The 23,873-nt window shown below is 52.8% G+C and overlaps 1 long non-coding RNA gene across 8 annotated transcripts; it reads right to left on the bottom strand.

The window, feature by feature from the left end:
* Positions 1-16,054: 16,054 nt before the first annotated feature.
* Positions 16,055-21,173, bottom strand: LOC136790311 (uncharacterized). 8 transcript variants are annotated; one of them, XR_010829961.1, is made up of 9 exons: positions 21,023-21,173; positions 20,834-20,893; positions 19,550-20,731; positions 19,113-19,369; positions 18,918-18,972; positions 18,468-18,566; positions 17,164-17,230; positions 16,462-16,998; positions 16,055-16,285 (listed from the first exon to the last, which is right to left on the bottom strand). It is a non-coding gene; the product is annotated as an uncharacterized lncRNA (long non-coding RNA). The 8 variants fall into 8 exon arrangements; XR_010829959.1 differs by having other exon boundaries at positions 16,462-17,230; XR_010829957.1 differs by having other exon boundaries at positions 16,056-16,285; positions 16,462-18,566; positions 19,113-19,260; positions 19,331-19,369; positions 21,023-21,171.
* Between the last annotated feature and the right edge of the window lie 2,700 nt (positions 21,174-23,873).

Here is a 23,873-nt window from a genome sequence, read left to right on the forward strand (position 1 = left end):
AGCGGAAGCCTTTGGCTACACCTGAACTCCCTGGGGGAGCCTTTACGCAACCCCACACTCAACAGGACTCTGCGTCTTCACTCTTTCCTAACAACCCTAAACATAACCCTAACCGGAACAAGAAGCTGAACCCGAGTTAGACCCGAAAAAACACGTACGGTGCCACTTTCTGCCATCAAAAAGTGCTCTCAGCGGAAGCCTTTGGGTACACCTGAACTCCCTGGGGGAGCCTTTACGCAACCCCACACTCAACAGGACTCTGCGCCTTCACTCTTTCCAAACAACCCTAAACATAACCCTAACCGGAACAAGAAGCTGAACCCGAGTTAGACCCGAAAAAACACGGACGGTGCCACTTTCTGCCATCAAAAAGTGCTCTCAGCGGAAGCCTTTGGGTACACCTGAACTCCCTGGGGGAGCCTTTACGCAACCCCACACTCAACAGGACTCTGCGTCTTCACTCTTTCCTAACAACCCTAAACATAACCCTAACCGGAACAAGAAGCTGAACCCGAGTTAGACCCGAAAAAACACGGACGGTGCCACTTTCTGCCATCAAAAAGTGCTCTCAGCGGAAGCCTTTGGGTACACCTGAACTCCCTGGGGGAGCCTTTACGCAACCCCACACTCAACAGGACTCTGCGCCTTCACTCTTTCCAAACAACCCTAAACATAACCCTAACCGGAACAAGAAGCTGAACCCGAGTTAGACCCGAAAAAACACGTACGGTGCCACTTTCTGCCATCAAAAAGTGCTCTCAGCGGAAGCCTTTGGCTACACCTGAACTCCCTGGGGGAGCCTTTACGCAACCCCACACTCAACAGGACTCTGCGCCTTCACTCTTTCCTAACAACCCTAAACATAACCCTAACCGGAACAAGAAGCTGAACCCGAGTTAGACCCGAAAAAACACGTACGGTGCCACTTTCTGCCATCAAAAAGTGCTCTCAGCGGAAGCCTTTGGCTACACCTGAACTCCCTGGGGGAGCCTTTACGCAACCCCACACTCAACAGGACTCTGCGCCTTCACTCTTTCCAAACAACCCTAAACATAACCCTAACCGGAACAAGAAGCTGAACCCGAGTTAGACCCGAAAAAACACGTACGGTGCCACTTTCTGCCATCAAAAAGTGCTCTCAGCGGAAGCCTTTGGGTACACCTGAACTCCCTGGGGGAGCCTTTACGCAACCCCACACTCAACAGGACTCTGCGCCTTCACTCTTTCCTAACAACCCTAAACATAACCCTAACCGGAACAAGAAGCTGAACCCGAGTTAGACCCGAAAAAACACGTACGGTGCCACTTTCTGCCATCAAAAAGTGCTCTCAGCGGAAGCCTTTGGGTACACCTGAACTCCCTGGGGGAGCCTTTACGCAACCCCACACTCAACAGGACTCTGCGCCTTCACTCTTTCCAAACAACCCTAAACATAACCCTAACCGGAACAAGAAGCTGAACCCGACTTAGACCCGAAAAAACACGGACGGTGCCACTTTCTGCCATCAAAAAGTGCTCTCAGCGGAAGCCTTTGGCTACACCTGAACTCCCTGGGGGAGCCTTTACGCAACCCCACACTCAACAGGACTCTGCGCCTTCACTCTTTCCTAACAACCCTAAACATAACCCTAACCGGAACAAGAAGCTGAACCCGAGTTAGACCCGAAAAAACACGGACGGTGCCACTTTCTGCCATCAAAAAGTGCTCTCAGCGGAAGCCTTTGGCTACACCTGAACTCCCTGGGGGAGCCTTTACGCAACCCCACACTCAACAGGACTCTGCGCCTTCACTCTTTCCTAACAACCCTAAACATAACCCTAACCGGAACAAGAAGCTGAACCCGAGTTAGACCCGAAAAAACACGTACGGTGCCACTTTCTGCCATCAAAAAGTGCTCTCAGCGGAAGCCTTTGGCTACACCTGAACTCCCTGGGGGAGCCTTTACGCAACCCCACACTCAACAGGACTCTGCGTCTTCACTCTTTCCTAACAACCCTAAACATAACCCTAACCGGAACAAGAAGCTGAACCCGAGTTAGACCCGAAAAAACACGGACGGTGCCACTTTCTGCCATCAAAAAGTGCTCTCAGCGGAAGCCTTTGGGTACACCTGAACTCCCTGGGGGAGCCTTTACGCAACCCCACACTCAACAGGACTCTGCGCCTTCACTCTTTCCTAACAACCCTAAACATAACCCTAACCGGAACAAGAAGCTGAACCCGAGTTAGACCCGAAAAAACACGGACGGTGCCACTTTCTGCCATCAAAAAGTGCTCTCAGCGGAAGCCTTTGGCTACACCTGAACTCCCTGGGGGAGCCTTTACGCAACCCCACACTCAACAGGACTCTGCGTCTTCACTCTTTCCTAACAACCCTAAACATAACCCTAACCGGAACAAGAAGCTGAACCCGAGTTAGACCCGAAAAAACACGTACGGTGCCACTTTCTGCCATCAAAAAGTGCTCTCAGCGGAAGCCTTTGGGTACACCTGAACTCCCTGGGGGAGCCTTTACGCAACCCCACACTCAACAGGACTCTGCGCCTTCACTCTTTCCTAACAACCCTAAACATAACCCTAACCGGAACAAGAAGCTGAACCCGAGTTAGACCCGAAAAAACACGTACGGTGCCACTTTCTGCCATCAAAAAGTGCTCTCAGCGGAAGCCTTTGGCTACACCTGAACTCCCTGGGGGAGCCTTTACGCAACCCCACACTCAACAGGACTCTGCGTCTTCACTCTTTCCTAACAACCCTAAACATAACCCTAACCGGAACAAGAAGCTGAACCCGAGTTAGACCCGAAAAAACACGGACGGTGCCACTTTCTGCCATCAAAAAGTGCTCTCAGCGGAAGCCTTTGGGTACACCTGAACTCCCTGGGGGAGCCTTTACGCAACCCCACACTCAACAGGACTCTGCGTCTTCACTCTTTCCTAACAACCCTAAACATAACCCTAACCGGAACAAGAAGCTGAACCCGAGTTAGACCCGAAAAAACACGGACGGTGCCACTTTCTGCCATCAAAAAGTGCTCTCAGCGGAAGCCTTTGGGTACACCTGAACTCCCTGGGGGAGCCTTTACGCAACCCCACACTCAACAGGACTCTGCGTCTTCACTCTTTCCTAACAACCCTAAACATAACCCTAACCGGAACAAGAAGCTGAACCCGAGTTAGACCCGAAAAAACACGTACGGTGCCACTTTCTGCCATCAAAAAGTGCTCTCAGCGGAAGCCTTTGGGTACACCTGAACTCCCTGGGGGAGCCTTTACGCAACCCCACACTCAACAGGACTCTGCGCCTTCACTCTTTCCAAACAACCCTAAACATAACCCTAACCGGAACAAGAAGCTGAACCCGAGTTAGACCCGAAAAAACACGGACGGTGCCACTTTCTGCCATCAAAAAGTGCTCTCAGCGGAAGCCTTTGGGTACACCTGAACTCCCTGGGGGAGCCTTTACGCAACCCCACACTCAACAGGACTCTGCGCCTTCACTCTTTCCTAACAACCCTAAACATAACCCTAACCGGAACAAGAAGCTGAACCCGAGTTAGACCCGAAAAAACACGGACGGTGCCACTTTCTGCCATCAAAAAGTGCTCTCAGCGGAAGCCTTTGGGTACACCTGAACTCCCTGGGGGAGCCTTTACGCAACCCCACACTCAACAGGACTCTGCGCCTTCACTCTTTCCAAACAACCCTAAACATAACCCTAACCGGAACAAGAAGCTGAACCCGACTTACACCTGAAAAAACACGGACGGTGCCACTTTCTGCCATCAAAAAGTGCTCTCAGCGGAAGCCTTTGGGTACACCTGAACTCCCTGGGGGAGCCTTTACGCAACCCCACACTCAACAGGACTCTGCGCCTTCACTCTTTCCTAACAACCCTAAACATAACCCTAACCGGAACAAGAAGCTGAACCCGAGTTAGACCCGAAAAAACACGTACGGTGCCACTTTCTGCCATCAAAAAGTGCTCTCAGCGGAAGCCTTTGGCTACACCTGAACTCCCTGGGGGAGCCTTTACGCAACCCCACACTCAACAGGACTCTGCGTCTTCACTCTTTCCTAACAACCCTAAACATAACCCTAACCGGAACAAGAAGCTGAACCCGAGTTAGACCCGAAAAAACACGTACGGTGCCACTTTCTGCCATCAAAAAGTGCTCTCAGCGGAAGCCTTTGGGTACACCTGAACTCCCTGGGGGAGCCTTTACGCAACCCCACACTCAACAGGACTCTGCGCCTTCACTCTTTCCAAACAACCCTAAACATAACCCTAACCGGAACAAGAAGCTGAACCCGAGTTAGACCCGAAAAAACACGGACGGTGCCACTTTCTGCCATCAAAAAGTGCTCTCAGCGGAAGCCTTTGGGTACACCTGAACTCCCTGGGGGAGCCTTTACGCAACCCCACACTCAACAGGACTCTGCGTCTTCACTCTTTCCTAACAACCCTAAACATAACCCTAACCGGAACAAGAAGCTGAACCCGAGTTAGACCCGAAAAAACACGGACGGTGCCACTTTCTGCCATCAAAAAGTGCTCTCAGCGGAAGCCTTTGGGTACACCTGAACTCCCTGGGGGAGCCTTTACGCAACCCCACACTCAACAGGACTCTGCGCCTTCACTCTTTCCAAACAACCCTAAACATAACCCTAACCGGAACAAGAAGCTGAACCCGAGTTAGACCCGAAAAAACACGGACGGTGCCACTTTCTGCCATCAAAAAGTGCTCTCAGCGGAAGCCTTTGGCTACACCTGAACTCCCTGGGGGAGCCTTTACGCAACCCCACACTCAACAGGACTCTGCGCCTTCACTCTTTCCTAACAACCCTAAACATAACCCTAACCGGAACAAGAAGCTGAACCCGAGTTAGACCCGAAAAAACACGGACGGTGCCACTTTCTGCCATCAAAAAGTGCTCTCAGCGGAAGCCTTTGGCTACACCTGAACTCCCTGGGGGAGCCTTTACGCAACCCCACACTCAACAGGACTCTGCGTCTTCACTCTTTCCTAACAACCCTAAACATAACCCTAACCGGAACAAGAAGCTGAACCCGAGTTAGACCCGAAAAAACACGTACGGTGCCACTTTCTGCCATCAAAAAGTGCTCTCAGCGGAAGCCTTTGGGTACACCTGAACTCCCTGGGGGAGCCTTTACGCAACCCCACACTCAACAGGACTCTGCGCCTTCACTCTTTCCAAACAACCCTAAACATAACCCTAACCGGAACAAGAAGCTGAACCCGAGTTAGACCCGAAAAAACACGGACGGTGCCACTTTCTGCCATCAAAAAGTGCTCTCAGCGGAAGCCTTTGGCTACACCTGAACTCCCTGGGGGAGCCTTTACGCAACCCCACACTCAACAGGACTCTGCGTCTTCACTCTTTCCTAACAACCCTAAACATAACCCTAACCGGAACAAGAAGCTGAACCCGAGTTAGACCCGAAAAAACACGGACGGTGCCACTTTCTGCCATCAAAAAGTGCTCTCAGCGGAAGCCTTTGGCTACACCTGAACTCCCTGGGGGAGCCTTTACGCAACCCCACACTCAACAGGACTCTGCGTCTTCACTCTTTCCAAACAACCCTAAACATAACCCTAACCGGAACAAGAAGCTGAACCCGAGTTAGACCCGAAAAAACACGTACGGTGCCACTTTCTGCCATCAAAAAGTGCTCTCAGCGGAAGCCTTTGGCTACACCTGAACTCCCTGGGGGAGCCTTTACGCAACCCCACACTCAACAGGACTCTGCGCCTTCACTCTTTCCAAACAACCCTAAACATAACCCTAACCGGAACAAGAAGCTGAACCCGAGTTAGACCCGAAAAAACACGGACGGTGCCACTTTCTGCCATCAAAAAGTGCTCTCAGCGGAAGCCTTTGGCTACACCTGAACTCCCTGGGGGAGCCTTTACGCAACCCCACACTCAACAGGACTCTGCGCCTTCACTCTTTCCTAACAACCCTAAACATAACCCTAACCGGAACAAGAAGCTGAACCCGACTTAGACCCGAAAAAACACGTACGGTGCCACTTTCTGCCATCAAAAAGTGCTCTCAGCGGAAGCCTTTGGCTACACCTGAACTCCCTGGGGGAGCCTTTACGCAACCCCACACTCAACAGGACTCTGCGCCTTCACTCTTTCCAAACAACCCTAAACATAACCCTAACCGGAACAAGAAGCTGAACCCGAGTTAGACCCGAAAAAACACGGACGGTGCCACTTTCTGCCATCAAAAAGTGCTCTCAGCGGAAGCCTTTGGCTACACCTGAACTCCCTGGGGGAGCCTTTACGCAACCCCACACTCAACAGGACTCTGCGCCTTCACTCTTTCCTAACAACCCTAAACATAACCCTAACCGGAACAAGAAGCTGAACCCGAGTTAGACCCGAAAAAACACGGACGGTGCCACTTTCTGCCATCAAAAAGTGCTCTCAGCGGAAGCCTTTGGGTACACCTGAACTCCCTGGGGGAGCCTTTACGCAACCCCACACTCAACAGGACTCTGCATCTTCACTCTTTCCAAACAACCCTAAACATAACCCTAACCGGAACAAGAAGCTGAACCCGAGTTAGACCCGAAAAAACACGTACGGTGCCACTTTCTGCCATCAAAAAGTGCTCTCAGCGGAAGCCTTTGGGTACACCTGAACTCCCTGGGGGAGCCTTTACGCAACCCCACACTCAACAGGACTCTGCGCCTTCACTCTTTCCTAACAACCCTAAACATAACCCTAACCGGAACAAGAAGCTGAACCCGAGTTAGACCCGAAAAAACACGGACGGTGCCACTTTCTGCCATCAAAAAGTGCTCTCAGCGGAAGCCTTTGGGTACACCTGAACTCCCTGGGGGAGCCTTTACGCAACCCCACACTCAACAGGACTCTGCGCCTTCACTCTTTCCAAACAACCCTAAACATAACCCTAACCGGAACAAGAAGCTGAACCCGAGTTAGACCCGAAAAAACACGTACGGTGCCACTTTCTGCCATCAAAAAGTGCTCTCAGCGGAAGCCTTTGGGTACACCTGAACTCCCTGGGGGAGCCTTTACGCAACCCCACACTCAACAGGACTCTGCGCCTTCACTCTTTCCTAACAACCCTAAACATAACCCTAACCGGAACAAGAAGCTGAACCCGAGTTAGACCCGAAAAAACACGGACGGTGCCACTTTCTGCCATCAAAAAGTGCTCTCAGCGGAAGCCTTTGGCTACACCTGAACTCCCTGGGGGAGCCTTTACGCAACCCCACACTCAACAGGACTCTGCGCCTTCACTCTTTCCTAACAACCCTAAACATAACCCTAACCGGAACAAGAAGCTGAACCCGACCTAGACCCGAAAAAACACGGACGGTGCCACTTTCTGCCATCAAAAAGTGCTCTCAGCGGAAGCCTTTGGGTACACCTGAACTCCCTGGGGGAGCCTTTACGCAACCCCACACTCAACAGGACTCTGCGTCTTCACTCTTTCCTAACAACCCTAAACATAACCCTAACCGGAACAAGAAGCTGAACCCGAGTTAGACCCGAAAAAACACGTACGGTGCCACTTTCTGCCATCAAAAAGTGCTCTCAGCGGAAGCCTTTGGGTACACCTGAACTCCCTGGGGGAGCCTTTACGCAACCCCACACTCAACAGGACTCTGCGCCTTCACTCTTTCCAAACAACCCTAAACATAACCCTAACCGGAACAAGAAGCTGAACCCGAGTTAGACCCGAAAAAACACGGACGGTGCCACTTTCTGCCATCAAAAAGTGCTCTCAGCGGAAGCCTTTGGGTACACCTGAACTCCCTGGGGGAGCCTTTACGCAACCCCACACTCAACAGGACTCTGCGTCTTCACTCTTTCCTAACAACCCTAAACATAACCCTAACCGGAACAAGAAGCTGAACCCGAGTTAGACCCGAAAAAACACGGACGGTGCCACTTTCTGCCATCAAAAAGTGCTCTCAGCGGAAGCCTTTGGGTACACCTGAACTCCCTGGGGGAGCCTTTACGCAACCCCACACTCAACAGGACTCTGCGCCTTCACTCTTTCCAAACAACCCTAAACATAACCCTAACCGGAACAAGAAGCTGAACCCGAGTTAGACCCGAAAAAACACGGACGGTGCCACTTTCTGCCATCAAAAAGTGCTCTCAGCGGAAGCCTTTGGCTACACCTGAACTCCCTGGGGGAGCCTTTACGCAACCCCACACTCAACAGGACTCTGCGCCTTCACTCTTTCCTAACAACCCTAAACATAACCCTAACTGGAACAAGAAGCTGAACCCGAGTTAGACCCGAAAAAACACGTACGGTGCCACTTTCTGCCATCAAAAAGTGCTCTCAGCGGAAGCCTTTGGCTACACCTGAACTCCCTGGGGGAGCCTTTACGCAACCCCACACTCAACAGGACTCTGCGTCTTCACTCTTTCCTAACAACCCTAAACATAACCCTAACCGGAACAAGAAGCTGAACCCGAGTTAGACCCGAAAAAACACGGACGGTGCCACTTTCTGCCATCAAAAAGTGCTCTCAGAAGAAGCCTTTGGCTACACCTGAACTCCCTGGGGGAGCCTTTACGCAACCCCACACTCAACAGGACTCTGCGCCTTCACTCTTTCCTAACAACCCTAAACATAACCCTAACCGGAACAAGAAGCTGAACCCGAGTTAGACCCGAAAAAACACGGACGGTGCCACTTTCTGCCATCAAAAAGTGCTCTCAGCGGAAGCCTTTGGCTACACCTGAACTCCCTGGGGGAGCCTTTACGCAACCCCACACTCAACAGGACTCTGCGTCTTCACTCTTTCCTAACAACCCTAAACATAACCCTAACCGGAACAAGAAGCTGAACCCGAGTTAGACCCGAAAAAACACGGACGGTGCCACTTTCTGCCATCAAAAAGTGCTCTCAGCGGAAGCCTTTGGCTACACCTGAACTCCCTGGGGGAGCCTTTACGCAACCCCACACTCAACAGGACTCTGCGCCTTCACTCTTTCCTAACAACCCTAAACATAACCCTAACCGGAACAAGAAGCTGAACCCGAGTTAGACCCGAAAAAACACGGACGGTGCCACTTTCTGCCATCAAAAAGTGCTCTCAGCGGAAGCCTTTGGCTACACCTGAACTCCCTGGGGGAGCCTTTACGCAACCCCACACTCAACAGGACTCTGCGCCTTCACTCTTTCCAAACAACCCTAAACATAACCCTAACCGGAACAAGAAGCTGAACCCGACTTAGACCCGAAAAAACACGGACGGTGCCACTTTCTGCCATCAAAAAGTGCTCTCAGCGGAAGCCTTTGGCTACACCTGAACTCCCTGGGGGAGCCTTTACGGAACCCCACACTCAACAGGACTCTGCGCCTTCACTCTTTCCTAACAACCCTAAACATAACCCTAACCGGAACAAGAAGCTGAACCCGAGTTAGACCCGAAAAAACACGGACGGTGCCACTTTCTGCCATCAAAAAGTGCTCTCAGCGGAAGCCTTTGGGTACACCTGAACTCCCTGGGGGAGCCTTTACGCAACCCCACACTCAACAGGACTCTGCGCCTTCACTCTTTCCAACAACCCTAAACATAACCCTAACCGGAACAAGAAGCTGAACCCGACTTAGACCCGAAAAAACACGGACGGTGCCACTTTCTGCCATCAAAAAGTGCTCTCAGCGGAAGCCTTTGGCTACACCTGAACTCCCTGGGGGAGCCTTTACGCAACCCCACACTCAACAGGACTCTGCGCCTTCACTCTTTCCTAACAACCCTAAACATAACCCTAACCGGAACAAGAAGCTGAACCCGAGTTAGACCCGAAAAAACACGTACGGTGCCACTTTCTGCCATCAAAAAGTGCTCTCAGCGGAAGCCTTTGGCTACACCTGAACTCCCTGGGGGAGCCTTTACGCAACCCCACACTCAACAGGACTCTGCGTCTTCACTCTTTCCTAACAACCCTAAACATAACCCTAACCGGAACAAGAAGCTGAACCCGAGTTAGACCTGAAAAAACACATACGGTGCCACTTTCTGCCATCAAAAAGTGCTCTCAGCGGAAGCCTTTGGGTACACCTGAACTCCCTGGGGGAGCCTTTACGCAACCCCACACTCAACAGGACTCTGCGCCTTCACTCTTTCCAAACAACCCTAAACATAACCCTAACCGGAACAAGAAGCTGAACCCGACTTAGACCCGAAAAAACACGGACGGTGCCACTTTCTGCCATCAAAAAGTGCTCTCAGCGGAAGCCTTTGGGTACACCTGAACTCCCTGGGGGAGCCTTTACGCAACCCCACACTCAACAGGACTCTGCGCCTTCACTCTTTCCAAACAACCCTAAACATAACCCTAACCGGAACAAGAAGCTGAACCCGACTTAGACCCGAAAAAACACGGACGGTGCCACTTTCTGCCATCAAAAAGTGCTCTCAGCGGAAGCCTTTGGGTACACCTGAACTCCCTGGGGGAGCCTTTACGCAACCCCACACTCAACAGGACTCTGCGCCTTCACTCTTTCCTAACAACCCTAAACATAACCCTAACCGGAACAAGAAGCTGAACCCGACTTAGACCCGAAAAAACACGGACGGTGCCACTTTCTGCCATCAAAAAGTGCTCTCAGCGGAAGCCTTTGGGTACACCTGAACTCCCTGGGGGAGCCTTTACGCAACCCCACACTCAACAGGACTCTGCGCCTTCACTCTTTCCAAACAACCCTAAACATAACCCTAACCGGAACAAGAAGCTGAACCCGAGTTAGACCCGAAAAAACACGGACGGTGCCACTTTCTGCCATCAAAAAGTGCTCTCAGCGGAAGCCTTTGGCTACACCTGAACTCCCTGGGGGAGCCTTTACGCAACCCCACACTCAACAGGACTCTGCGCCTTCACTCTTTCCAAACAACCCTAAACATAACCCTAACCGGAACAAGAAGCTGAACCCGAGTTAGACCCGAAAAAACACGTACGGTGCCACTTTCTGCCATCAAAAAGTGCTCTCAGAAGAAGCCTTTGGCTACACCTGAACTCCCTGGGGGAGCCTTTACGCAACCCCACACTCAACAGGACTCTGCGTCTTCACTCTTTCCTAACAACCCTAAACATAACCCTAACCGGAACAAGAAGCTGAACCCGACTTAGACCCGAAAAAACACGTACGGTGCCACTTTCTGCCATCAAAAAGTGCTCTCAGCGGAAGCCTTTGGCTACACCTGAACTCCCTGGGGGAGCCTTTACGCAACCCCACACTCAACAGGACTCTGCGTCTTCACTCTTTCCAAACAACCCTAAACATAACCCTAACCGGAACAAGAAGCTGAACCCGAGTTAGACCCGAAAAAACACGGACGGTGCCACTTTCTGCCATCAAAAAGTGCTCTCAGCGGAAGCCTTTGGCTACACCTGAACTCCCTGGGGGAGCCTTTACGCAACCCCACACTCAACAGGACTCTGCGCCTTCACTCTTTCCTAACAACCCTAAACATAACCCTAACCGGAACAAGAAGCTGAACCCGAGTTAGACCCGAAAAAACACGGACGGTGCCACTTTCTGCCATCAAAAAGTGCTCTCAGTGGAAGCCTTTGGCTACACCTGAACTCCCTGGGGGAGCCTTTACGCAACCCCACACTCAACAGGACTCTGCGCCTTCACTCTTTCCAAACAACCCTAAACATAACCCTAACCGGAACAAGAAGCTGAACCCGACTTAGACCCGAAAAAACACGGACGGTGCCACTTTCTGCCATCAAAAAGTGCTCTCAGCGGAAGCCTTTGGCTACACCTGAACTCCCTGGGGGAGCCTTTACGCAACCCCACACTCAACAGGACTCTGCGTCTTCACTCTTTCCAAACAACCCTAAACATAACCCTATCCGGAACAAGAAGCTGAACCAGAGTTAGACCCGAAAAAACACGGACGGTGCCACTTTCTGCCATCAAAAAGTGCTCTCAGCGGAAGCCTTTGGCTACACCTGAACTCCCTGGGGGAGCCTTTACGCAACCCCACACTCAACAGGACTCTGCGTCTTCACTCTTTCCTAACAACCCTAAACATAACCCTAACCGGAACAAGAAGCTGAACCCGACCTAGAACCGAAAAAACACGGACGGTGCCACTTTCTGCCATCAAAAAGTGCTCTCAGAAGAAGCCTTTGGCTACACCTGAACTCCCTGGGGGAGCCTTTACGCAACCCCACACTCAACAGGACTCTGCGCCTTCACTCTTTCCTAACAGCCCTAAACATAACCCTAACCGGAACAAGAAGCTGAACCTGAGTTAGACCCTAAAAAACATGGACGGTGCCACTTTCTGCCATCAAAAAGTGCTCTCAGCGGAAGCCTTTGGGTACACCTGAACTCCCTGGGGGAGCCTTTACGCAACCCCACACTCAACAGGACTCGTGCGTCTTCACTCTTTCCTAACAACCCTAAACATAACCCTAACCGGAACAAGAAGCTGAACCCGAGTTAGACCCGAAAAAACACATACGGTGCCACTTTCTGCCATCAAAAGTGCTCTCAGCGGAAGCCTTTGGCTACACCTGAACTCCCTGGGGGAGCCTTTACGCAAACCCACACTCAACAGGACTCTGCGCCTTCACTCTTTCCAAACAACCCTAAACATAACCCTAACCGGAACAAGAAGCTGAACCCGACTTAGACCCGAAAAAACACGGACGGTGCCACTTTCTGCCATCAAAAAGTGCTCTCAGCGGAAGCCTTTGGCTACACCTGAACCCCCTGGGGGAGCCTTTACGCAACCCCACACTCAACAGGACTCTGCGCCTTCACTCTTTCCAAATACCCTAAACATAACCCTAACCGGAACAAGAAGCTGAACCTGAGTTATACCTGAAAAAACACGTACGGTGCCACTTTCTGCCATCAAAGTTTTCACCTCTCCATTTCAGAGTTCTTCCCCACAATTTTGGTGTTCCTTCCCCTATTTTTGTGCTTCGCCCCCTAGTTTTGGGGTTCCCCCTCCGTTTTGGGGATTCCCCCCAATTCCAAGCCCCCCACAATTTTGGAGTCCCCCACCATCCTTTCTTCGCCTGCCACCCTAATATTAAGGTTCTTTCCCCCAATGTTGGGGTTCTCACCACATTTTTGAGGTTCCTTCCCTTAATTTGGGGCTTAGCTCCCCTGGATCTGGGGCTTTAACTCCAATTTTGTGGGTCCCCCCCCAACTTTGGGGATTCCTCCCCAGGTCTGGGGGGGGTCCACATTCAATTCTGGAATTTCACACTTCCATTTAAGTCTTCTTCCCCCCCCAATTTGGGGGTTCGCCCACCCAATTTTGGGGGTTCCTCCCCTAATTTGGGGGGACCCGACCAATTTTGGGGGACCCCCCCAATTTTAGAGTCCCCCACCCTCCTTTTTTGGGTTCCCCCTTAATATTAAGAGTTCTTCCACCCAATTTTGGGGGACCCCACAATTTTGAAGTTCCTTCCCCTAACTTTGGGCTTCAACCCTTCAATTTTGGGGGGCTTCAACCCTTCCTCCCCCCCTCTTAGTTTGGCCTTCCACCCTAATATTGGGCCTAACCCCTAAGAACCCTGACCCCTAACCCTATGGCAACCACACATCTAACCCTAACCCCTACCCCAACAAACCCTAGAAACCCTAACCCTAAAAACCCTTACAGCCGTAACCCGATAAAATTTACCACACTAAACCCCTGAAGACCTACGCCTAAAACCCCTAACCCTAAAAATTAGGACCCTCTAAACCCTAACCCAAAAAGTAAAGATTCTCAAAGCCCTAACCCTGGAGACCCTAACCTTAATTTTTTTTTTTTATAAGACCTTAAAACCCTAACTCTAAATACCTGACCATAACTAAAACCCTAAGACCCTAACCCTAAAAACCCTATCAACACTAAAACCACAAAATATTTTAAAACCTTAACACACTAACCCCCAACCCCTAACCCTTATAAGTCCAGCCCTAACAACCTTAAAATCCTAACCCTGGAAACCCTAACCCTGAAACCCAACCCTAGTGCCTTAGCCCTGAAACCTTAAAACCCCAACACCTTGTTAGAAACACTCTGTAACCAATAACATAGGCTCAGGCAAGGATCTCAGTGAAGTAGCATTTTTATTCATGATTGCAATGGCAGGCGTCCCACAAGCTACCTACTAGTTCCATAACACAGTTTTTATAAATTTTTTTTTCCTCTCGGTGACCAGGACCCTCCCCAGTATCCCCATTGACTGGGTAATCCAGGTTCACAATCTATCCGGTGCTTCACTGAAAATACACAGCTGCTGGCCTGTTACAAGTCAATTTTCTTTTTTCCTTGACTGTTTTCCTCTTTGAGGTGGTAATGTTTCTTACACCGTGATTTCCACCCAATTGCTCTAAGGATTCTGGTTGTCTGCATTTCACAAGGTTGTCTGGTAAGCTTTCTTCTCACTACAAGCATATCTCAATACCACCTTCCTTCCCTCTAAACAAGGTAACTCTGTGCAAAAACATTTTTATTCCCACAACCTTGATCCCCTTACCCTAAAATCCTTATTCCCTTTAACCCTAACAACTCTAACCACAACCCTAACCCTTCATATCAACCCCCCGACGCTAATGACACTGACTAATGATCCAAACCCCAAACTGCCCCTAACCCCAGGCAACCGACAAAGAAACTGACACAAAGCTGAAAACTACAAAAAAGGCAAAACCCTGGATACAGACCCCAAATCACAAACACGTGACCAAAATGCTACAGAAAAGCCCCAGACGCAGGCCCCAAGCACTACAGCTAGGCCCCAGAAGCTCAAGACACATCCCAAAGCCAAAATGCAAGCCCCAAATGCTACAGAAAAGCCCCCAAACACCAGACGCAGGCTGCAGAAGTCTACAAGCGGGCCACAACCCACCCCCAGACACAGGCCCCAAGCCCCAGCCCCAGCCCCCACGCCCCAGACTCAGGCCCCAAAGGTGTACAACCAGCTCCCAACTGCCCCCCTCAAAGGGAGGCTCCAAAGCCCGCCAGAGGACCCTAGAGTGTACAAGCAGCTCCCAACCCCCCCAGCACAGGCCCCAACCCCCCCCAGACACAGGCCCCAAAGGTGTACAAGCAACTCCCCGCCCTCCCCAGAGGCACGCCCCAAAGGTGTACAAACAGCCCCAACCCCCCAAGACCCAGACCCCTACAGCATAGAAGCAGCTCCCAACCCCATCCCCAAAGGCACATGCCCCAACCCCCCCCCCAAGGCAGGCCCTAACAGTGTACAAGCAGCTCCCACCTCCCCCCCCCAGACGCAGGCCCCAAAGGTGTACAAGCAGCGCACAACCACCTATCCCCAGAAGGCAGGCCCCAACCCCCTCCAGATGCAATCCCGAAAGGTGTACAACCAGCTCCAAACTCCCTCCCCCAGACGCAGGCCCCAAGCCCCCCCAGACACAGGCCCCAAAGGTGTACAAGAAACTCCCTCCCCACCCTCCCTCCCCAGAGGCAGGCCCCAAAGGTGTACAACCAGCACCCAACCCCCCCCAGATGCAAGCCCCAAAGGTGCACAAGGCAGCTCCAAACCTCCCCACCAACCCAGGCGTCCAGTGCACGAGCAGCTCCCAACCCCCCCCAAACGCAGGCTCCTATACTGTACAACCAGCTCTGAACCCCCCCACTCCCCAGACGCAGGCACCAAGCCCCCACAGAGGCAGGCCCCAAGGGTGTGCAAGCAGCTCTCAACCCCCCCCCGAGGCAAGCCCCAAAGCCCCATAGAGGGAAGCCCCTAGCGTGTACAAGCAACTCACAACCCCTCCCAGCTGCAGACCCCAAAGCTGTACAAGCAGCTACAAACCCTGCCCAAGGCAGGACCCTCCAGTGTACAAGCAGCTCCCAACCCCCCCAGACACAAGTCCCAAAGGTGTACAAGCAGCTCCCAACCCACTCCAGATGCAAGTCAAAAAGGTGTACAAGCACCTCCCAACCCCCCCAGATACAGATCCCTACATTGTAGGAGCAGCTTCCAACCCCCCCAGATGCAGGCCCTGACCCCCCCCCCCAAAAACACAGTCCCCAGAGGTGTACAAGCAGTTCCACACACCCCCAAGACACAGGCCCCAAAAGCCTAAATATATGCCAAGAAAGTACTAATGCAGGTGCCAAACGCTACAGACAGGCCCAAAAGCACAGGCACACGCCCCAGATGCTCAAGGCCGAGACGTAACTTGGCTTTCTGAATTACTGGAAAGCGGCTTTCCTTCTCAGCGAGGTGTGCGCAGGCTAGACAGGATGGGGCTTCAGGCACCTCTTCACCTGTGGAAACACACTGCCATCAGGCACTGCCATGCCAGACAAGCTTTTTCTGTTAAAACACCCTTCTCAGATGCCCTGCGGCATTCAAGTGACCTGCTTTGCTCCGATTCTAAAGACTAGTGTCACAGCCCACCTTGCCTGTGGCACCTGACCAACAGAAGAGAAAGCAACCATACCGTTTGGAAACGGTCACTGCACGTGCCGCTCCTTGATGCTCTGTAACCTCTTCTCAAATCCTCAGCCACTTCTGTGTAGAGCCTGCCAGGGCACCTGCAAAGCAAGATGGATACCCTTCGCAGTCACCTTGCGCAACTTGGCCATTCTGCTCCAACCCCACTCACGACCAGCCTGCCCTTCTCGTGCTGCTCTTCAGAGTGCAGCTTGGCCCCTCTGAGTCTGTGCAAGGCACCTGCGAAAGAAAAAGAAAAGCATAGGCCGCGGCAGCATCCAAAGCCGCAGCACAGCTAGGACAGGTACTCTCACCTGCTCCCTTACTCTGCCCCCTCACCTGCCCTCGAGGCAGATGCTTCCATCTGCTCTCTTAAGCCAGCTACAACACCTCTGGAATATAAACAGGACTTTAACTGTATTTTGTGTAGTTAAGTAACTGCAGTGACAACCGCACCCCTAAAATAACTGCTGCATCTGTTCATCGCTCACCTTGCCAAAACCAGCTCTGGTCGTGAAGTCCCAGGTTGTACGCTGTGTTTCAGCTTTAACAAATGAAAACAGTCAGAAGGCAATCATTCAGATGCCAGCATTAGCACCCATCCCTCAACAACACAAGGGACCCCATGGCTAATTTTATCATTTCAAAACAGCAGCCCCCTTGCCTCAGCACCTGGAAAGTAGATCAAGCCAGTCACTGGGTTGCCTACCGAGTCCTTGACGGTTCCAAAAGGAGCTCTTTCCTGTGACCAGTTCCTCCTAAGGTTTACCCCTCTACTGGGGAGGGGAAAGAAATACAAACAAAAAATCAAAACCCCACATCTGCGAGCTTTCAAGATTCAATGACAGACCTCTCCTCTAGCACTACTCAAGCACTATGCAAACAGCTGCTCGCAAGCAGCTCAGGTCTCCCCCTCCACATTTGCCAAACACCACGGAGATGACTCTGTGCCAGCTGCCCTTCAGTACGTGCCCAGAGACAGCCCGGATATCTTTGCCAAAACAGTCCGGACAATGTATTAGTACACCGCCACATTAGTTACCATCACTAACTGCCAGGCAGGACAGCTCCAGGCCAAACACACACACAGGCACGCTACAAACGTTACGAACAAAACACAGAACACAAGGCGCAAAAAAAGGACTCCCAGAGGGAAGCCCTACAGCGACAGCTAGTCAGAACAGGTGCCCTGCAGCAGACCCAAGGAGAGACTCAAATGTCACTACATGCGACTGGAAGCAACTGCCAGAACTGGGATGATGGAGGCATAAAAAGCCTGCCTTCAAGGCAAGAGACCAGAAGGATGGGGAGTGCAAACCCCAGAAGAAAAATGCTTCAGAAATGAACTCCCAAGACAGAGCTCCTGATGAAGCCCACATGACTTCCACAACAGCGAGGATGGAAACAGATGCCATCTGAAACCGAATATGATGCACAAGACCTGAAACATATCTGCGCTTTAAGCTGCGAATGCAAGACAAGAAGTGCTCAGATCAGCCCTACGATGATGAAACAAGCATTTAGGACCTTTGGTGTGGCTAACAAGTTGCCCATCTAATCCGTCCAGTGGAAAAAGGCAATGAGGATATCAAGACCTGAGGAGCGCGTAACATATGATGATCACATCAAGAAACATTTGATACAAAAAAATTACACGCACAGAAGAAATGATCTCTTTAGGCTCCCACTGCAAGACAAGAAATGCTCAGCTTCCGATTGAGCATCAGCATTATTCCAGTGAGGTCAAGTGTTCAACACCCTCAGGAAGGCTTCCCCAGGGCCTGCCAAGCACCAGGAGCAACAGCACAGCACAGACAACAGAGAACACAGACACCAAGCTGGAACTGCCCTGCCTGGCACGTGCTCAAGCCGTACCTGATAGAACCTCACACCCCCACACACTGTCTGACCGTGATCAATCCTAAAAGGCCCCATCCACAGCAATGACTTAAAAGCACAGACCCTCGCCCTATGTGTGCATTCAAAACCCGAAAGCAAACATAGCACTTGCACCCCAACTTAGCTTGGGAATGACGGGAGGCAGATTCCATCCTCATCAAGGAACACGAAGGCTAGCCAGGACATTGCTTCCGGCACGAGGCTCCTCTTCACCTGCAGAAATAAAGTGCCATCGGGCACTGGCACACCAGCCAAACTTCTTCCAGTGAAACACCCACCTCAAAAACAAAACAGTAGTCCACTGACCTGCTCTGCTACTGAAGTCAGATAGACCAACTCCAGACAACTGCCCGCCTTCCCCTGCCAACCACCCCCAAACACACAGTATTTGCCCCTGGACTTAATTCTCAGGGGTCACAATCCATCCTCAAGGTGGACCACAGAGGCCAACTAGGATGTCCCCACTATCTTCTTCGTCCCCGGAAAAGAGGAGTCACCCAGAGGTGGGACCAATAGACTACCAAACCAAAACCAATGCCCTTTTCCCAACTTTTCTCCACTCACCTTCCCGATCCAGGCTTAGTGCTTCCATTTACTGTGCTGAGCCAAGGTCACGTAGCTTAGACCAAGGAGAAAGAACAAACAAAAATGACAATCCACAAAACAGTCTATACCCACTCCTCTTCTTTCCTCCCCTACCCCAACAGCCAAGAAGCCCCAGACCCACGTTCCCCAACCCAGTACCACCGCTTCGCTCACCTAACATCCCAAGGAGATGCATCACGCTCCCAGCTCCTCTTGTGCTCCGAGCATCTCCAGCATTTCAGGAACTGGAACCGCTGACGCCTAGCGCGCCTCAGGAACGTGGCAGGAGATGTACTCTGCTCTCTCAAGGTGCTTCCAAAGCCTGCATAACAGGCAAAGCAGACCAACACAATCCACTGACCAACTCAGGGCCCACACTGCCGTCCACTCACCCTCGTGCCTCATTCAAGTGTCCGTGCCCATGCCCTGGGCTACAAGAAACAAAAAGAGAAGGTCATATCCGTGATGGACACACAAACAGTACAGCTCCTTGCAGAGAACTCAAACACAGAGACGAGAGCCAGAAAAAAAAAAAAACAGACCCTCAGGTCCACAAATGCCAAAAGGCCATAAATGCACAGCAGCCCCAACAGGGGTAATCACAGACTTACCCTTTACAGATGAGAACGGTGACCCTGCTCAGTCTCTCCGTAATACTGCACTTATGCGGTCAAGCCCCTTCTGATGCGTACTGAAGCTCCTTGTGAAGCCTCTGGACAGTTATGCAAATGACTTGATATACCTAGAGATTAAAAGATAACTCAAAAAAAAAGGAACTGTACCCCACCAATTCCCAAAAACAAGTTAGCCAGCAACACCTCCTAAGCACACCTCTATTACGTGAATTCCAAGCACTTAAAAACTAGAAGGCTGCAACGTCTAAAGACTCTACAGCCACACAAACCACAGGCAAAAGCTCCAAAAATACAACAAACTGTCCCTAACCCTGAAAAAGACTACCCCTTACACGCCTACTGCTGCTCTTTTCAGATGCATGCTTACACAGGGAGCTTCGATGATACTTATCTCCTAAACCCTGCTCCATCACTTTGCCACCAAGGTTATAACTTTCATAATATTTGCCTTAATTCAGCAAAAATCATAAGGGACCCAGAACCAAAAGCAAACACACAAAGTAGCACTGCCATCCTATCCGTAAACATGCTATAACAATTACTCACCTGAAGAAGAGCTGCATGCAATACAGGCACCTATTACTAGATTGGTTTACTCTAACAGATCCTACTAGTTGTTACCTCACAAAGATGGGCGTACCGGTCTCTACGTGGAAACGCATCAGTCCATAGACTCTTAACCACCTAAAGAAACCTCCAACTCACTGAAGGAAAAACAAAGCACTTACCCCAAAGAGCAGCCCAGGCAGAATGAGCTCTCTGATGGGATGCCTGTGACTCAGTGACCACCAGGCCCTCCCTGGAACCCAAAGCCAATCACCTGGGAAAGGGGAGGGGCAAAGCACAAGCAGAAAGAGGAGAAGCAGCAGCTGTGGTTTATTTATTTTTGCTTCAGCTTTGAATATTGAAAGCTTTTCTCCTCTACAACTCCTGTCTCGGGAACCAAACAGCATTCCAGTGACCTGCTTTGCTCCTATTGCAAAGACTATCACAGCCCACCTTGCCTGTGGCACCTGATAAGCACAAGAGAAGGCAACCACAGCAGCAAAAGCCACAGCACCCTCAGGACAGTTACTCTCATCCCCTCCTTTACCTCAGCTGCTTACCTACCCAACATGGCAGATGCTTCCACCTGTTCTCTGAAGCCACCTAGAGCACCTCCAAAAGAGAAACTGGAATTTTACTCTATTTGATATAGTTAAAAAAACTGCAGTGACAACCGCACCCCAAAAATAACAGCTACCTCTGTTCGTCACTCACCAGAGTCACTCCAGAGGTAGCTCGGGTCGTGACGTCCTGTACTGCACACTGCGTTTCAGCCTGAACAAAGGAAAACACAGTCAGACGATAAACATTCAGCTGACAGCATTAGCACCTATCCCTCAACAACAGAAGTCACCCCATATTTAATGTTTTCGTTTCAAAACAGCAGTCCCCTTGCCTCTGTACCTGCAAGTTAGATCCAAGCTCGAAAGGAACGGCCACCATCACCCATGCCACCTGGGAACACAGAAGGACAAAGTGTGCCCGGGCGGGTGCCCGGGCGGCGCCGCGCCAAAGTGTGCCCGGGCGGCGCCGCGCCAAAGTGTGCCCGGGCGGCGCCGCGCCAAAGTGTGCCCGGGCGGCGCCGCGCCAAAGTGTGCCCGGGCGGCGCCGCGCCAAAGTGTGCCCGGGCGGCGCCGCGCCAAAGTGTGCCCGGGCGGCGCCGCGCCAAAGTGTGCCCGGGCGGCGCCGCGCCAAAGTGTGCCCGGGCGGCGCCGCGCCAAAGTGTGCCCGGGCGGCGCCGCGCCAAAGTGTGCCCGGGCGGCGCCGCGCCAAAGTGTGCCCGGGCGGCGCCGCGCCAAAGTGTGCCCGGGCGGCGCCGCGCCAAAGTGTGCCCGGGCGGCGCCGCGCCAAAGTGTGCCCGGGCGGCGCCGCGCCAAAGTGTGCCCGGGCGGCGCCGCGCCAAAGTGTGCCCGGGCGGCGCCGCGCCAAAGTGTGCCCGGGCGGCGCCGCGCCAAAGTGTGCCCGGGCGGCGCCGCGCCAAAGTGTGCCCGGGCGGCGCCGCGCCAAAGTGTGCCCGGGCGGCGCCGCGCCAAAGTGTGCCCGGGCGGCGCCGCGCCAAAGTGTGCCCGGGCGGCGCCGCGCCAAAGTGTGCCCGGGCGGCGCCGCGCCAAAGTGTGCCCGGGCGGCGCCGCGCCAAAGTGTGCCCGGGCGGCGCCGCGCCAAAGTGTGCCCGGGCGGCGCCGCGCCAAAGTGTGCCCGGGCGGCGCCGCGCCAAAGTGTGCCCGGGCGGCGCCGCGCCAAAGTGTGCCCGGGCGGCGCCGCGCCAAAGTGTGCCCGGGCGGCGCCGCGCCAAAGTGTGCCCGGGCGGCGCCGCGCCAAAGTGTGCCCGGGCGGCGCCGCGCCAAAGTGTGCCCGGGCGGCGCCGCGCCAAAGTGTGCCCGGGCGGCGCCGCGCCAAAGTGTGCCCGGGCGGCGCCGCGCCAAAGTGTGCCCGGGCGGCGCCGCGCCAAAGTGTGCCCGGGCGGCGCCGCGCCAAAGTGTGCCCGGGCGGCGCCGCGCCAAAGTGTGCCCGGGCGGCGCCGCGCCAAAGTGTGCCCGGGCGGCGCCGCGCCAAAGTGTGCCCGGGCGGCGCCGCGCCAAAGTGTGCCCGGGCGGCGCCGCGCCAAAGTGTGCCCGGGCGGCGCCGCGCCAAAGTGTGCCCGGGCGGCGCCGCGCCAAAGTGTGCCCGGGCGGCGCCGCGCCAAAGTGTGCCCGGGCGGCGCCGCGCCAAAGTGTGCCCGGGCGGCGCCGCGCCAAAGTGTGCCCGGGCGGCGCCGCGCCAAAGTGTGCCCGGGCGGCGCCGCGCCAAAGTGTGCCCGGGCGGCGCCGCGCCAAAGTGTGCCCGGGCGGCGCCGCGCCAAAGTGTGCCCGGGCGGCGCCGCGCCAAAGTGTGCCCGGGCGGCGCCGCGCCAAAGTGTGCCCGGGCGGCGCCGCGCCAAAGTGTGCCCGGGCGGCGCCGCGCCAAAGTGTGCCCGGGCGGCGCCGCGCCAAAGTGTGCCCGGGCGGCGCCGCGCCAAAGTGTGCCCGGGCGGCGCCGATCACAGACCTGGCCTTTACAGATGAAAAAGGTAACTCTGATACGACCCTGTTCAGTCTCTTGATAATACTGCGCCTACGTGGTCAAGCCTCTTGTAGTGTGTAATCAAGCTCTTTTTAGTCCTCTGGAGAGTTACACAAGTGCCTTCATACGTCTAGAGATTCAAATATAACCCAAAAACACAAGTGGATCCCACCATCCCAAAAACAAGCAAGCCAGCAACCTCTGCTAAATATCCCTCTAGTAAGTGATTTCCAAGCACTTAAAATCTAGAAATCCATAGACTCCAACCTGCCCAAAGAACCCTGCAACTGACTGAAGGAAAAACAAAGCACTTACCCCAAAGAGCAGCCCAGGCACAATGAACTCTCTAATGGCATACCTGGGGCTCATATACCATTTGGCCCAGCCCAGCACCCAAACCCAATCACCTGGGAAAGGGGATGGGCAAAGCACTAGAAAGTAGAAAGAGCACAAGCAGCAGCAGCTGTTGGGTTTTTTTTGTTTTTTGTTGTTGTTGTTGTTGTTTGTTTGTTTGTTTTAAATCTGGTTTAGCTCAACAGCATGCAGACTGCAGACAAGAGAACCGGGGTGTTTCTAGAAGCAACAATACCCATGCTTTTGCTGCAGCTTTGAATATTGAAAGGACAATACGACCAAGCAACTGAAATTTTTTCAGCTGGAATTAGCTCAAACCTTTCTTTACATAGAAAGAAAAATCTGGGAGCATAACAGATCACACGCCAAAACAAAACAAAAAAATCAATTCCATGTAATAACATCACTCACAGGAAAAATCACGTACTTGAATAGGCTATCTGAAAACCAAAAGGCTATGCTGATGGGTCAAAACACACTACAGGACAATGGAGCCTGGCCCTCTGCTGCACCAGCTTAAAACTCATCCCTACACTCACCAAGGTGCAACCCCAGCCCAAACACAGACACACCATTTCAGCCTCAAACAGTTTTGGAAACTGCTGGAAAGCAGGCTTCATCCTCAGCGAGGCATGCTCAGGCTACACGGGATGGGGCTTCAGGCACTGCTTCACCTACTGAAGAAGACCACCATCAGGAGCTGCCACGCCAGACCACCTTTTTCCTCTGCTACACCTTTCTCAGGAACCAAACAGCATTCCAGTGACCTGCTTTGCTCCTATTCCAAAGACTATCACAGCCCACCTTGCCTGTGGCACCTGATAAGCACAAGAGAAGGCAACCACAGCAATAAAAGCCACTG

Source organism: Anser cygnoides, chromosome 3 (assembly GCF_040182565.1).
Source record: "Anser cygnoides isolate HZ-2024a breed goose chromosome 3, Taihu_goose_T2T_genome, whole genome shotgun sequence".
Taxonomy (NCBI): Eukaryota; Metazoa; Chordata; class Aves; order Anseriformes; family Anatidae; genus Anser; species Anser cygnoides.